This window comes from Dasypus novemcinctus, chromosome 1, assembly GCF_030445035.2.
Source record: "Dasypus novemcinctus isolate mDasNov1 chromosome 1, mDasNov1.1.hap2, whole genome shotgun sequence".
Classification (NCBI taxonomy): domain Eukaryota; kingdom Metazoa; phylum Chordata; class Mammalia; order Cingulata; family Dasypodidae; genus Dasypus; species Dasypus novemcinctus.
The window spans coordinates 70,403,378-70,419,241 of record NC_080673.1 but is presented as its reverse complement, the minus strand read 5'-3'; positions in this window follow the sequence as shown (position 1 = coordinate 70,419,241).

Below are 15,864 nucleotides of genomic sequence, written 5' to 3'. Positions count from 1 at the left end.
ACAAATATCACCAATACTACTTTACACTTTTTCCTTCCTTACACAATTGCCTTTCCCCAGCACTAATACTTTCATTTAAAGTGAACTTAACCAGCAATAAGAAATCGGAATTGGAAGAACAAAGGGACAAAGAGAAGATATATCACTTACACAAAAACAACAGCTAATTAATCTCCAAGACTAGACAAAGAAGCTAAGGAACTGATTAAACCCATCAAGAAGAAATGATGACAAGACAGCAACAAAAATATACAAACCAAACCAGTAATCAGGAAAACATGGCTGAATCCAATCAACAAACTAAAAATCAGGAAGGGGAGCAGATCTTTGCACAAGCAATGAAAGATCTCAGAACATTTATCACCAACAAATTTGATGAAGTAATGAAAGAGGTTAACAACATGAAGACAACACTTGGAGGGGAAATTGCAGACATGCGCAAAAAAATAACAGATATGATGGAAATGAACACCACAATTCAAGAAATCAAAAATACACTTGCAGCAAATATCAGTAGACTAGAAGAGGCAGAGCAGAGAATTAGTGATGTGGAAGACAGTACATTGGAAATCAAACAGATAGTAGAAGTGGTCAATAAAAAGGTAGAAAAAATCCAGATAGGACTTAGGGACCTGAATGATAATGCAAAACGCTCAAACATATGTATTATAGGCATTCCAGAAGGAGAAGAGAAGGGAAAGGGGTCAGAAGGAGTGTTGCAGGAAATAATGACTGAAAACTTCCCAAATCTACTGAAAGAGAAAGATGTACATATCCAAGAAGCACAGCGCACTCCACTGGTCATAAATCCCAACAGATCCACCCCAAGACATATACTTGTCAAATTATCCAATGCTCAAGACAAAGAGAAAATTCTAAAAGCAGCAAGAGAAAAGAAAACCATTACATACAAGGGAAGCTCCATAAGATTAAGTGCTGATTTCTCATCTGAAACGATGGAGGCAAGAAGGCAGTGGTATGATATAATCCAGGTACTAAAGGAAAAAAATTTCCAACCAAGAATACTCTATCCAGCTAAACTAGCATTCAAAAATGATGGAGAGTTCAAAATATTCACAGATAAACAGAAACTGAAAGAGTATATCAACAAGAAACCTCCCCTTCAAGAAATTCTAAAGGGAGTTCTGCAGGAAGAAAGGAAAAAACAGGACAGTCAGAGATGGAGGAGAGTGTAAGAGCAACAACAACAACAAAAAAATAGAAGGGGAAAATAAAATATTACAAACAAAATATAACAAACACAAATCCAACCAAAATATGGCTACCACAAATAATTCTCTGAATGTGATAACACTGAATGTCAATGGACTAAACTCACCTATCAAAAGATTCAGACTGGGACACTGGATAAGGAAATATGATCCATCTATATGCTGTCTACAAGAGACACATCTTAGAACCAGAGACTCCCTCTCCATGGAGTCTCCTTTCTCATGGAGGTTGAAAGTGAATGGCTGGAAAACAATCATACAAGCAAACAACAACCAAAAAAAAGGCAGGAGTAGCTATATTAATATCAGACAAAATAGACTTTAAATGCAAAACACTTGTGAGAGACAAAGAAGGATACTACATTTTAGTGAAAGGGAAAATCTGTCAAGAAGATCGAACGATGATAAATATTTATGCTCCTAACAAGGATGCCTCTAAATACGTGAGACAAACACTGGAAAAACTAAGTGAAAAAATAGATGCATCTATAATTATAGTGGGGGATTTTAATACACCATTATCAACTCTGGACAGAACATCTCAAAAGAGAATCACTAAAGAAACAAAACATTTGAGCAGTATACTAGAAGAGCTGGATCTAATAGACATATATAGATCATTACACCCAAACACAGCAGGATATACATTTTTCTCAAGCGCACATGGAACATTCTCCAAGATAGACCATATGCTACACCACAAAGAAAGGCTTAATGAATTCAGAAAGATTGAAATCATACAAAACAATATCTCTGACCACAGTGGAGTGAAGCTGGAAATTTGCAAGGGACGGAGGCCCAGACTTCACACCACAACTTGGAAATTAAACAGCACACTCTTAGAAAAACAGTGGGTCAAAGAGGAAATCTCAAAAGAAATCAATGACTACCTTGAATCAAATGATAATGATAACACAATATACCAAAATTTATGGGATGCAATTTATAGCCATAAATTCACATATCAAAAAAGAAGAAAGAGCAAAAATTGAAGAACTAACTGCACTTTTGACAGAATTAGAAAAACAACAACAAAGTAACCCAACAGGAAGAAAAAGGAAGGAAATAGCAAAGATAAGAGCAGAACTAAATGAAATAGAAAATAAGAAAGCACTTGAAAAAATAAACAAGAACAAGAGCTGGTTTTTTGAGAAGATCAACAAAATTGACAAACCTTTAGCGAGACTAACAACAAAAAAAAGAGAAAAGATGCAAATACACAAAATAAGAAATGAGAAAGGTGATATCACCACTGATCCCACAGAAATAAAGACTATCATAAGAGGATACTTTGAAAAACTATATTCCAACAAAAATGACAATTTAGAGGAAATGGGAAAATTCCTAGAAACACATAAGCAGCCCATACAGATGAAAGAAGAAATTGAGGATCTTAACAAACCAATCATAAGCAAAGAGATAGAATCAGTCATTAAAATCTCCCAACTAAGAAGAGCCCAGGGCCAGACGGCTTCACTGGTGAATTCTACAAAACATTCCGGAAAGAACTAACACCAATTTCTGTTGAAACTATTCCAAAAAATCGAAACAGAAGGAACATTGCCAAACTCCTTCTATGAGGCCAACATTATCCTAGTACCAAAGCCAAACAAAGACACCACAAGAAAGAAAAATTACAGACCAATTTCTCTAATGAACCTAGACGCAAAAATACTTAACAAAATACTTGCTAATCGTATTCAGCAACACATTAAACGAATTATACACCATGACTAAGTGGGATTTATTCCAGGTATGCAACGATGGTTCAACATAAGAAAATCAATTAATGTGATACACCATATAAACAGATTGAAGGAAAAAAATCACATGATTATATCTATAGATGCAGAAAAGGCATTTGACAAAATACAGCACCCCTTCTTAATAAAAACGCTCCAAAAGATCGGAATACAAGGAAACTTTTTGAACATGATAAAGAGTATATATGAAAAACCTACAGCCAACATTGTTTACAATGGCGAAATCCTGAAATCCTTTCCTCTAAACATAGGAACAAAACAAGGATGCCCATTGTCTCCACTCCTATTTAACATTGTCTTGTAAGTACTTGCACGAGCACTGAGGCAAGAACCAGATATAAAAGGCATTCAAATTGGAAGGGAAGAAGTCAAAATTTCATTATTTGCAGATGACATGATCCTATACATAGAAAATCCTGAGAGATCTACAACAAAGCTTCTATAACTCATAAATGAGTTCAGCAAAGTCGCAGGTTATAAGATCAATCCGCAAAAATCAGTAGCATTTCTGTACACCAATAATGAGCAAGATCAGGAGGAAATCAAGAAACAAATACCATTCACAATAGTAAATAAAAAAATCAAATACCTAGGAATAAATTTAACTAAAGAGGTAAAAAACTTATACCCCGAGAACTATACAAGACTGTTCAAGGAAATCAAAGAAGACCTAAATAAATGGAAGAATATTCCTTGTTCATGGATAGGAAGACTGAATATTATTAAGATGTCTATCCTACCAAAACTGATCTACACATTCAATGCAATCCCAATAAAAATCAACACAGCCTTCTTTAAGGAACTAGAAAAACTAACTATGAAATTTATTTGGAAAGGAAAGAGGCCCCGAATAGCCAAAGACATATTGAAAAAGAAAAATGAAATAGGAGGAATCACACTTCCTGACTTCAAAACATACTACAAAGCTACAGTAGTGAAAACAGCATGGTTTTGGCATAAGGAGAGACACACAGACCAGTGGAATTGAATTGAAAGTTCAGATATAGAACCTCATGTATATAGCCATATAATATTCAATAAAGTCACCAAACCCTCTCAACTGGGAGAGAATGGCCTATTCAACAAATGGTGTCTGGAGAATTGGATAGCCATATGTAGATTAATGAAAGAGGATTACCATCTTCACACCTTATACAAAGATCAACTCAAGATGGATCAAAGACCTAAATATAAGAGCCAAGACCATAAAGATCTTGGAAAGCAGAGTAGGGAAACATCTACAGGACCTTGTAATAGGAAATGGCTTCATGAATTTCACACCAAAAGCACGAGCAGCAAAAGAACAAATAGATAAATGGGACTTCCTCAAAATTAAAGCCTTCTGCACCTCAAAGGAGTTTGTCAACAAAGTAAAAAGGGAACCCACACAATGGGAGAAAATATTTGGCAACCATGTATCTGATAAGAGGCTTATAACTTGCATATATAAAGAACTCATAAATCTTGAAAACAAAAAGATAAACAACCCATTTAAGAAATGGGAAAAAGATTTAAACAGACAATTCTCCAAAGAAGAAATACAAATGGCTAAAAAGCACATGAAAAAATGCTCCAAATCTCTAGCTATCAGGGAAATGCAAATCAAAACTACAATGAGATACCATCTCACTCCCATAAGATTGGCAGCTATGAAAAAAAACAGAAGAATACAAATGCTGGAGAGGATGTGAAGAAAGGGGAACACTCATCCACTGCTGGTGGGAATGCAGAAGGATCCAACCATTCTGGAGGACCGTTTGGCGGTTTCTCAAAAAAATTAACTATAGATTTGCCATATGACCCAGCAATACCACTGCTGGGTATATACCCATCAGAACTCAAAACAAGGACACAAACAGATATATGTATACCAATGTTCATAGCAGCATTGTTTACTATTGCCAAAAGTTGGAATCAATCCAAATGTCCATCAACAGACGAGTGGATCAATAAAATGTGGTATATACACACAATGGAATACTACTAGGCTGTTAGAACAAATACACTACAATCACACGTGACAACATGGATGAACCTTGAGAATCTTATGTTGAGTGAAGCAACCCAGGCATTGAAGGACAAATACTACATGACCTCAATGATATGAAATAAGCAAACTGCCTCAGAGAGCTAGGCACCGGAAAAGAGGCTTACAGGAAATCGGGGGGTGGAGGAAGGATGTGAGTTAACGTCTGGAGGGGTGGAATCTGTGATGAGCTGGCGGTAAGTATGAGCACAAAGAAGGAACAAAATGGGGGCAAAGGGTTACCTTCAGGTGGGGCTTTGTGGGTTTGAGGGGGGCTGGGGATGGGCAGAGGGGTAATATTGTCCAAAAATCGGGGGGAGGGAGGGGCAACATATGAACATGGGAGAGTGTCAGGTGTTAGTTGAGAACAAAATGTTGAGAAAATCGTATCAAATTATAAGTAGGAGGGTTACCTGTTTAGGATGCTCAGGGGGTATGGGCTGATGCAGGACGGACTCTGGGCGAATAGCTGAAATCTCATTTTGCCAAGGTGGGTTGTACCATTGGGAAGAGACCCAAGAACTGAAAGTTGGGGTGGACCCACATCCTGGGGAGGACTAATGCCATCAAATAGAGAGAACTGTATCTCTAGTGAGAAAGGATGGCTCCCAGGGCATTAGGGCAGTTGAGAAAGTCAGGCCCTGAATACTGCTGCAAGTATCTCTGGACATGGCTTCTCGGGAAAGGGAGATTGGCTGGCGTTGTGGGCCCCAAGGGGAGGGGAAAATGGATGTGGAATGGATGGAAACAAGGTAAATATGGGGGCAAGAGAGGAGTTTTGTGAGAATACACAAAGATGAATATAAAACATGTAATATTACTCCAAAAACATATAGGGAATGACAGACTAATAATGTAAACCATAAGGCAAAAATAGGATAACTAAAAAATTTAGAAAACTGTGCAACCTAAAGTATGGACCACACAGTAAGCACAGATGTCATCTTGTTTGAAAGCTATTGTCTCGGAATCTGTACATCAGTTTCAGGAAATATGATATGAACAAGTTAAGAGATTATCGCTGTGGAAGGGAAAGGTTTTATGGTGAATCTGGGGAAGTACTGTATATTGTATATATGAATTTCGGTGATCTAAGACTCTTGTGAAGCTGACATTATGCTGGGATTGACTTTACAGGAAGTTTTGGATCACAGAGTGGTTCAACAATGGTAGCGGAGGAATACTGATGTAGGATGTTATTGACAGGATATATATGGTTGACAGGGAGTTATACAGGGCATATGCCCAGGGTATATAGTAATGTCTAGATATACTCATAGTGGAAACAATTAAAAACAATAGCTGGGGAGGGGGTACTGGGCCCCTGGCCGGGGGGTCACTGTCGTGGACCCTGGGGGAGCAGCGGCAGTTCCCCAGGTGCAATGGCAAGAACCAGGAAGGAAGGAGGGCCCAACAGTGGGCTCCTGATACTTATGGCTATGCTTTTGAGCCTATACACCTCCAATAAGAATAAGGCCTAGAGTAGCACTGTGCCTGGGAGTTTCCTCCTGACAGCCTTCATGTTACTCAAATGTGGCCACTCTCACAGCCAAACTCAGCATGTAAATGCAGTGCAGTCCCCCCACCATGGGACATGACACCCGGGGATGAGCCTCCCTGGCACCGAGGGATCACTACCACATATCAGCTGAAGATGCAACTAGAAAAGGACCTTGAATTAAAGGTTCAACACGGATCAGCAGAATATCCCTGTCTACATATAATGACATGACTTCGGGAAGCTGTTTGACCTAATGTAAGGGGGAAATGGAAAGGAGAAATGAGAATATAAGGCTATGAGTCTCTAAAAAAGAGTCTGAGATGTTGTCAGAAGGAATGCCCTTATGCACAAATGAGCAGAGTCTGAGAGACAGATAAAGTAGATACAATCCCAGGCATTGGTTCTTTTGAGGAATAAAGAGACCCATGGGTTCTATGATCATGGCAGATGGGGTTAACTGCTATGGCAGATGGCCTTTCTCTGGAGCTGGTGTTTCTGTGTGATGGAATTGGACTCAGAGGGGATCTCTTTTCACAAGACTTGCATGCTACTTTAATGGAATTGTAGTTGGTGCTGGGGTTTAGATATATTTAGGGGATTTGAATCTCTGGACTGATAATATGACACCGAGGCCCAGAGCCTCAACAGACTTCAGCTCCTACACTTTGATTTATTGGACTTACCCCACTCAGCTAACATCGAGTTGAAGAAGGTCAACCACCACACCATGGAGCCTAGAGTGTCTACAACTGAAAGCAGGAGGAGTGCATCCAGTATCCATGTGGAATCTAAGCCCCCACTTGACATAGATGTGCAACGGACACAACCAATCCAATGTCCACAGAGAAAATGTGGCAATGGTGTGGGAAGGGTGGCCATGGTGACTGCTGGGTACGGGGAAAGGGAGGAAGAGATGAGATGGGGAGGCGTTTTCGGGACGAGGAGATGTCCTTGGTGGTGCTTCATGGACAATTACGGGACATTGTAGATCCCCCCAGGGCCCACTGGATGGAACGTGGGAGAGTGTGGGCTATGATGTGGACCATTGACTAGGGGTGCAGTGATACTCAGAGATGTACTTACCAGGTGCAATGGATGTGTCACGATGATGGGAGATAGTGTTGCTGTGGGGGTAGTGGAGGGTGGGGGTGGTGGGGTTGAATGGGACCTCATATTTTTCATAATGTAATTTAAAAAAATAAATAAATAAATAATTTTTTAAAAAACGTTTTTTTTTTAAATTCAGCGTAAATATTGAGCCTATATTCCCTGTTTTTTAATTTATCTGACAATTTAATTGCTTCTTCTGGTTTTAGATTAATCATATACTAGGATCTATTTATTTCTAAGAAGAAAACTCAATACTAACTTTTACAAAATAAGTAAAAACCTTTAACATCTTTCTATATAGATTTATCTTTATGCATATATTCATGTGATGAACATTTTTTCAGCATCACCTACATGTTAGTCCTCTTTTAGGGAATGTTTTATGCTGAGAAACTGACATTTTTTAATGAACATTTTTAAGGTGCTAAAATAGTTAGAATCTATTTCATTAGGAAAGTTTTCATTTGCTTATAGTTATATAAGGTAAATAATCTTCCATTCTAGCCATAATCAAGTTATGCTTCTCAATTTTCCAAGATGAAATTTTAGCTTTTTATTTGCTCTTTGCTTTTCCAAAACTTAGGAAATATCCTTATATAATCATTGGGCATTACTGGTATTTTAGGTCCCTACTAAACTCTTTGCTGTATTGTTTTATCAGAAATCTGGCTGAAAGAAGTTATGAAGGGGGATGGTCAGCAGCATAATTTGTGTGTGTGCTCTTTTCCAAAAACTGCTCTAAGTTTTATTCACAGAATGATTTGGGATACAAGAATTGTGCCACATGCTTAGACATTTTCACCTCAGTTTCACATAGGAACATTTTCTTTGAGTTTTATTGCAGAACAAGAACATTGTCTTCAAAAATCATTGAAAATTGCCATAACTCCAATTTTATGTTAGCCACATTTACATTCTTATAAAATTATTGGGAACGTTGTCTAACATGTCTCTTAATGTTCTTTCTTCTCACTGGGAAGCTTTTCTGAGAAATCATCCTGTTTCCCCATTATAGTGGGAGTTAGGATAAAATTGAAGTTTCCACTTTGACTTTACTGCCAACAATCTAAAAGCTTATTCACAGCAAGTCGACTGACAATTACTGTTAACACACAGCATTTTTATTTTTGTCCACATTGTTTTCCATATTTATTCACATTTAAATAATGTGATTTAGGTGATGCATGTGTAGTTGTTAGAATTTATTCTGTGAACATCTCCACAATCTCTTTTGGAAGTGTGACAGAAAAGTACAATATGAACAAACTCTAAGCAAGTAAATATGCACATGGATTATGCATTAAGTATGTTAAATATCTCCTCATTTAGCATGAAAGCTGTGTGAAGATGCTGCTGCTTAATTGATTGGATTAACAATAAAGTAACCAGGTTATTGCTATTTAGAGTTTACCTCATTAAGAGTGAATCTAAATTCAGAAATAACTTTATATTAGATTATTTTATAGTTTAAAAAACATAGCAGAGGAGTTCAGTGGTAAGTTCAAGGTCTTATTGCAAGGGAATGGCAGAGAAGGTGCAGTGGCACAACACTATTGCTTCAAAGGAGATCATTAGGTCTTCTCTGACAGAATGTTCATTAAATTCTCCATTTAGTGTTTAGTAATCACAATTTAAAAGTTATTTATTTCTTCTACATTTAAATGAAAACACAACTATTACTCTATAGCCCCCATTGTAATGTATAAATCAACTTTAAAATCAAATTTAGTTTTTCCTATAACATAGTCATAAAATATTTAGGTTTTATTTATAGTGTAGATATCATTTTAGTTCTGATTTCCCCATTTGAAGTTTTATATACAAATGTACAAAATTTTCATATGTTGAAACATCCGCTTGCATATAAACAAAGTATAAACCACTGAAATCAGTTTGCACAGAAACTTTCAATATTTTTTCTAGGTAAGAAGAAAAGTCAACTTATCTTGCAAACAGAAATTAAAATCTCCTTTCCTCAGAAGCAAACATATTTTAAAATAAACTAGTCATATTTTACTTAGAATACTATAGTGCATACTTTATAATCAGTACTCCTCCATTAGCACTAGTAATTTTTCAGATACTTTTATTCCTGAGAATTCACAGAATCCCAATTAACCTTTCATGAAAAGGTTAATAGAGAAAGGAATCTCTATCCATAATAATATCCACTTGAGTTAAAAAGGTTGAAGGAAGAAAATGACATGATGAGCAATGTTCTTTGAAGAAGGATCTTTCTTGAAGTTTATGAAACATTTGATCCTAATTGGACTAATTGGGATTTAGCAGTGATTTGGCTGAGTTCAAATATAGCTCAAAATGCCAAGGAGTCTGTTGCTGGACTAATCTACTATGCAACATGGATTTCTGTCAGTTTTCAAAAACTGAGGAGCGGGAATAGGGAGGAGATAACAAAAGAGTCCAATTTATGGTGATCAGACATATGCTCTGTTTGGGAATATATGAATATGCAGAATATCCTGAAATTTAAGATCTTAGTTTGCATATACTTTGAAGGCACATTAGTTGATATATAAAGTTAACTTAAGATATTTATAAGATTATGATTATTTGTTATATAACTCAACATTGCTACAATAATAAAGATAGTGGATGTAAGGACCGCAAATATTTTAACCATGTTTATTTTCCTTTTACAATAAACAGTAAAATTTTAATATATATAGCCTTTTAAAAAATTGTTCTGAATAAATGTAAATTAGGTGGTAAAATGCAAACTTTAAAGCATAGAAACATAGATGCAAGAGAAAGAAAGGAACCCTAGAGTGTCACCTGATGTACACATAGCTATTTGTAAGTGATTTAATTTTTAAATTATTCAAAACAAATGATCTAGCATAGAGAGCTAAAGATTCTCCAATACTTTCTGTTCATCAATTGCATTATTTTGATCACATTGAAAATGTAATATATTACATAAATTTATAGTACGTGTTTGACCATATTTTATGCACTCATTCACTTACTTTATTCTCAAAACAAATCTAAGGGGTAATTTTAGTATTCCATTTTAAAGAAGAGGATACTGTAATATACAGAAAGAATACAAAATTTTCTCAAGATCATATGGCTAGTGAAAGATTGAATACAAATAAAAATCCTTGTAATACAGCTGCAACCCATTTCTTTTATTCAATACTCAATATAGCTTCCTTGATTGTCAGGAGTTGTGGCTAATTTGAATTTTTGGTTTTCTTTAATGCTTATGTTCAAACATAACCTTTAAGTGAAGAATACAAAGGACCAAAGTTTTGGAAATCTGTTATCTACCTTAATAATCTTGTCATTGTACAGATATAATATCTTTGATATTATCTAAAATGTAACTGTTGAAATATGATTCTTCAAAATTAGATACCAGTGAGAAGTTTATCAGTTTTTTCTAGTGATATCTATGGAATTCAATATTATATAAGAACACATTTTATTAGCACATGTATGAACAAGCACCTTCCCATGAAGCACTAGACATTTTTTTCTGGAAACAGAGACATAGAGCACTCTGATAAAATAAGGGAAAGTGCAGGGGAAAAGACAAAATCATTGGTTCTTTAAAAGAATGGATGAAAGTTAAAAAAATAAAAAGAAGGGACATTACGATTGCCAAATAAATCTTGTTCAGGGTTTGTCTCAAAATCCCTGAACATAATACATAATTTTCCTTGATAAAGTTTTACAAATATTTTCTATATCCTTGTTTATTTGTTGTAGGTATTACAGAAACGTGAGAAAAATCTTGAAATAAAATGACATCTAAGAAAAAATTCACCAAACACTTCTTTGAAAATGTGTATGAACTTAGAACCAGATGGCTGAGAAGTGTTCTTCAAGAAATACACCAAGGTATAGCCTGAGATGAAACCAACTAGGTTAGCAAAGAAAAGTCAATAACAAGGATGAAATGATAAAGCCACAATCAAAAATAAAGTTACTCAGAAGGGAAAGGAGATATAGAAAGCAAGAGTACAGGTCGAATGAATGTATAACATCATTTTGCAGTTCAAGATCATCCTCCTATATGTGGATGACTTCAAGTACATACATCCACAGTAGGACAGAATTGAGACCCTGCTTAAGTATTGGTTTGCTTGGGGGACAGGAGGAGTGTAGGGCTGGATATTTTTTAAAAAGTGAATGTAAAAGTGGTGACTCAGGCACTAATACGAAGTGATCCTTCAATCAATAAATTTGCTAACATATAATACCAGAAATATGTACCAAGAGTTTCTTAAAAGTTTCAAAAAATGTCATGCTGTCACCCCATCCACATCCCCCTTCCCTCATATACTTAGTTTTCCAATTTTAGAGGAAAATGAAGCAAAAGGTGTTTGGGAGAATTATCTAGGAGGATAAAAATGGTCAACTGCCAATCAGCAATGGAACTTACCTTTCCCGCCAGCCCTGGGAGTTCCTCGCAATTCTTCAGAACTCAAAAATGGCCTTTAGGAACTCCGTTCAGCTGAAAATTTTTTCAGGTCTTAAATCAACTCTCCTCTGAACTGTCTTCAAAGAAATTGTCAATCAGCATATTTCCTAGCAAACTCAAAAGCACCTGTGAGAATCCAGATTGCTAAAGAATCATATTAAGTAGATCTGAAATGTGGTTTAATGAGATGTTTTCCTATGGGAAAAAGTCTTGACTCTAATTAAAGAAGCAGCCAAGATATTTTTTCCAGTTTCATTAAATCATGATTTGGGAAGGTCTTTTGAATTACAAAGTAATTAAAATCCCACTTCACATTTGGACATATTTTAGGCAGGATTTCAATGTTATCACTATGTACCCCAACAAGTGTTGTAGAAAATGTATACTTTATTTGCTGAGAATAGTGTTCTGATAGAATTTCAGATTTGAAAGAGACATGTGACTCCAAATTTACCAAATAACTTGCATTTTATATATTATAAATCAAAACCCCTGAGCTATTATATGGCTGATAAGTGATAGCAAAAATCTCATTTGAGACTATTCCACTGAGATGAAGACTTGAGCTCTTCTAATGTAAAAAAAAATATTTATTTGCATCTCCTACCTTGCTTCTAAACTTAGTCTAGAAATGGCTTTTAAAAAGTGATATTATGCTAGAGCTAAAAGTGATTTTAGATGATTGAGTTCAAAAGTTTCAAGTTCATTTCTAACTTTAGAAGATGATAGGTTTGTACAAACTGGCAAAATATTTTCTTTGGATAAAGCAGCCCTACTTTTATACCAGTGTTAGGGTTAGTAACCATTAAAACATGATATACTAATAAATATGAAGAAAATGTGGCTTGAGTTATATATCCTTTATCTCATGTCATACATTTTCGATTTCAGTATTTTATAAAGAACAAGAAATTAAGAAAGAGCTCCAGGATAATTTCACTAGGCTAATATTAATTCCATACCAATTCTGTGATTTCTAGCTTTGTAAAATATCTAGACCAATTTCAGCACTTTTCTAGGCATCATTACTAAACACACAAAATAAATGGGCAGACCTGATTTGTAAAGACTTTATAAAACAGTAGTCAGAGTCACACATTACAAAATGGTATACTATATAGAGCTGTGAAAACATTTATTGAGCTCTAAGCAGCAGGCAATTTAATAACCACTGGAGATAGAAATATTTCTTTGACTTTTCTCCTCTTCTTAAATAATTTAACATCTGGTGAGGAGACAAGCTTGCACAGAAATAATTACAATTATCCCTACCACATCACAGGGGTTAGGTAAAAGTAAATAAAAGTGTAAAAAGAGTGGTGAAAATAAAATAGCACAGATAAAACCAAAGGTCAGATTGGGTACCTTCCTTTACAAAAATAACATTGAATGTTAATGGATTAAACTTCCAAATCAAAAGACCCAGAGCATAATGGATAAGAAAATATGAGTCATCTATATGCTGTCTACAAGATACTTACCTTAGACCCAAGGATACCAATAGACTGAAAATGAAAGCCTGGAAAAATATATGCCATGCATGTAGAATCCAAAAAAAAAACAAACCAAAAAAAAAAAAAATCTGGAATAGCTATATTTACATTGGGTAAAATAGACTTTAAAAGAAAAATTGATATTATAGACAAGGAAGGACATTATGTATTAATAAAAAGGGCAATTCACCAGGAAGAAATAGCAATCATAAATATATATGGCCCAAGATACATGAGGCCAACCCTGGCAAAACTTACTAGAGAAATAACTATCTCTACATTAATAGTTGGATTCTTTAATATTCCACTCTCAACATTGGATAGAACATCTGCACAGAGGATGAATAAAGAAACAGAGATCTTGATTAATGTGATAAATGGACTAAGCCTAATAGAAATATACAGAATATTGTACCCCCAAACAGCAGGCTGTGCTCATGAATCTTTCTCCAGGATAGACCATATGTTGGGCCACAAAGAAGAGCTCAATAAATTCAATAAGAATGAAATTATACAGGCAATTTTCTATTATTTTAATAGAATAAGGTTGAAAAACAGCAAGAGGCAGAAAAAGAGAAAATTCACAAATATATGAAGTTTAAACAGCACATTCATATGTAATCAGAGGGTCCAAGAAGAAATTGTGGGAGAAATCAATAAACATCTCACAAGGAATGAAAATGAGAAAACAGCATATCAGAATCTATGGGAAGCAGAGAAGACAGTGTTGGGAGGGAAATTTATAGACCTTAATGTTTACATTAAAAAAGAAGAGAGAGTTAAAATTATTGACCTATCTACAAAGCTGGAGGAACTAGGAAAAGAACAGTAAACTATTCCCAAACAAGTAGAAGGAATGAAATAACAAACATCAGGGCAGAAATAAATGAATTTGAGAACAACAACAACAACAAAACTATAGAGAGAAATTAACAAAACTAAAAGTTGGTTCTTCAAGAAGTATGATAAAATTGACAAACCTTTAACTAAACTGACAAAGAAAAAAGAAAGAAAATGAGAATAAATAAAATTTTAAAAATGAAAATGGAGGCATTACTACTGACACCACAGAAACAAAAAGGATCATAAAAGGATATGGTGAACAACAGTATGCCAACAAAGTAGACAAAGTAGATGAAATGGAAAAATTCCTAGGAATGTACAAAGAACCTACACTGACCCTAAAAGAAATAGAAGACCTCAACAAATCAATCACAATTAAAGAGATTGAAACAGCCATCAAACAACTCTCCAAAATGAAAATCCCAGGACGAGATAATTTCTACAAAGCTGTCAAAGAAGATTGAATTCCAATCTTTCTAAAGCTCTTCCAAAAAATGGAACAAGAAGGAATGTTACCAAACTCAGTTTATGAAGTCAATGTCACCTAATATCAAAACCAGGCAAAGATATTATGAAAAAAGAAAACTACAGACCAATTTCCCTAGTGAATACTGATGCAAATATCCTCAACAAAATACTTGCTAATAGGATCCAACAACACATTAAAATAATTAATTATTTAGAATTATGATTAAGTGGGTTTATACCAGGTATGCTAGGGTGTTTCAACACAAGAAAATCAAGCAGCATAATATACCACATTAATATCAAAGAAGAAAAGGTTGCCCACTATCATGACTGTTGTTCATATAGTGATAGAGGTTCTAGCTAGAGTGATCAGGAAAGAAAAGGAAATAAAAAGCCTCCAAATTGGAAAAAAAAAGAAGTAAAACACTCACTATTCATAAATGATAAGATACTATACCTAGAATGTCTGAAAAGCTACAACAAAGCTGCTAAAGCTAATAAAAGATTTCAGTAGTGTCAGGAGACAAGATCAATATGCAAAACTCAGTGCTATTTCTATATTGTAATAATGCACAATATAGAGAAGGAAGTCAGGAAAAAAATTGCATTTACAAAAGTGACTAAAAGAATAAAATATTTAGGAAGAAACTTATCCAAGGCTGCAAAGCACTTGTGCTCAGAAAACTATAAGACATTCCTTCAAGAGATCAAAAAAGGCCTAAATAATTGGAAGAGCATTCCATGCTCATGGACTGGAAGACTAAATATCAAGATGTCATTCCACAAAAATTGATACATAGACTCAATGAAATCCCAATAAAAATCCACCAGAATTTTTTTTAAACAAGTGGAGACCACAAATTTATTGAGAAGAGTAAGGGGCACCAAACAGCCAGAATCTTCTTAAAAAGAAAAAGTGAACTTGGAAGACTCTCACTTCTGGATTTTAAATGATATTAACTAGATACAGTGGTAAAAAAA